Genomic DNA, 2,369 nt, shown 5'->3' on the forward strand with positions numbered 1-2,369 from the left:
GCTGCCACCTGGAAGCTTGATATAGTGGTGTCGAGAAAAGTAATTATGGTAGAGGTAGTGGTGGTAGGAAATACACACTAGTGTGATTGCCTGGAAAGTAGATTAGTATAATGAATTTGAACTGCTACAGATATACACATTGTTTCCGATTAAATTATACTATTTTCCCTTTATTACGAACGGAAAGGGTACAAGGAAAAAGAAAAGGATATGAAACAGATAAATGTGTATGTATCTATATATGTGTGTATGTATATGAACTAATATATATTTATGAGAGTTTCTATCTGGGATTATGTACGGATATGTTCACTCAAGTATTAACGTATTTTTCGGTAACCAACGGGTATACCGACTCACCGCAAGCTTCATGGCTGAACCTCTTCTTGGCTCACTGAGGACGCTGTGTGTGCTCACTGCTTGTGGAAGCCGTTTTACATAGGGTCCTATGCGGAGAGGTTCACGCACCCGAAAGTATATATGTATACATATACACTGTGTATGTGTACATATATATGTATATGCATGTGTTTATATTTATATGCATACTTACATATAGACACAAACAGACAAATGTATATTATATGCATATTTTCATAAAGCGATATAATTATATTATTCATATGTATATATACATCAGTATATACAGATACACATATGTTTATATGTATGCATATATGCATCTATGCAAGTATGTACACAGGTACAGAACATCTTGGGATCAGATCCAAAATTGGACCCAAACATCCTTGTAACACACTGACATGAATCTGCAAGACAAAGATACCAACAAATACTGAACTTCAACTTTCTTGAAGGATTAAAACATCAGGAGGAAAAAAACAGCTGCACTGTGTCTTAGACTGGCGCATAGTATATATATATATGTGTGTGTACATATATATACATATATATACATTTATATGTATACACACATCTATATGTATATTCCTATATATGTGTGTGTGTGTGTCCAGAAAATACCATGGCCACTTTTTTTTCTTTTTTTTTTATTCTTTTTAGTTCCATATCACATCTTCGTAATCTTCAAGAGATCTGAATGCACAGGGAAGAGTGTGAATATTGATGAAGAATTATTGGCGTGAGCTCAGTTGTCACTGTAAATTTTAGGATCAATCAAATCGCTTCATACGCATCGTGTCAATCCCAGTATGTGATACCTCGTTTCGTCAACTCTTGATTCTGGCTACCCTGTCTTGGTCTTTCCCAGTGCAAGGTGCCTTGCCTAGGCCTATCCCAGTACAGAATACCCAGAGCGCGCTGGATAGCTTTGAAAAATAAACATTGCAACATAATTACGATGCCAAAATCTACGGGTATGCAACCCTTACCTAACATACTCGACTAAATCAGTGATTCCCAACTTCATTGTCACGAGGGTTTTTCTGAGGGTTACCGGAGGGTCTTAAAAATATCAGAATTCACAGCTGGTCACATTTTGATCTTGAGTAAAGTAGCTGATTTACTTAGTAGAGCAGCGCAAATGTTCACCGGGACACATACTAACAACTGAAGTACGGTAATAAACCACACATTCTCAAACCACTTTGCCCATAGTACGTATGTAACCACTGGTTATTCAGAAACTTTTTGGTACTTTATTATTACATATCCCCTTTTTTATATGTAATTCGTTGTATTGATTTTAAGAATATATTAAATTTATCACAAAAAACGCAATTGCTAACCACTGTAAAAAAAAAAAAATAAAAAAAAAAAAATAATGACCAGATAGCCAAGTAAAAGTAAATGTTTTTTAAACACTTGTTTTCAGTTCAGACTGTGTTTAGGGTCAAAACCACAAAGATTGGGAAACACTGGTTTATATGAAACAATTGCTCCTTTATTAAACAGGCTGGAGATTTTGTTAATTTGAAGAAAATGCTAAAGGAAACTACAAATACGGAAGGAATATATAAATGCATACATTATGATTTAGGTTAGTTTAGGAACGAAAACACGCGATACACGTGTGTGTGTGATGTGTGTTTAAAGATATAAACAATGTGTTTGTTTGTAAAGATATAAACACATGTAATCTGTTTATGTACTTGTAAATTCACACACATCGATTTCGGCTAGTGAAATTCATCCACAACTTTCAAGAAATCAGAGAAAATATTATATATAAAAAAAGATCCAAAAGTAATGTTGAGATTTTTTTTTTTTTTTAAGTTACTTCAGACCTGAAGATGGAATCCAGGTGAATTCCGAAACTGTAGTCTCATTTTCAATTAAATCTAGTTTTACATTGTGGGTTTTTATACCATACATATGTATGTTTATGTATATGTGTATATGCATGTATATGTGTGTTTATATATATGTCTATATGTGTATATATATCT

The sequence above is a fragment of the Penaeus chinensis genome, chromosome 38 (assembly GCF_019202785.1).
Source record: "Penaeus chinensis breed Huanghai No. 1 chromosome 38, ASM1920278v2, whole genome shotgun sequence".
NCBI classification, from domain to species: domain Eukaryota; kingdom Metazoa; phylum Arthropoda; class Malacostraca; order Decapoda; family Penaeidae; genus Penaeus; species Penaeus chinensis.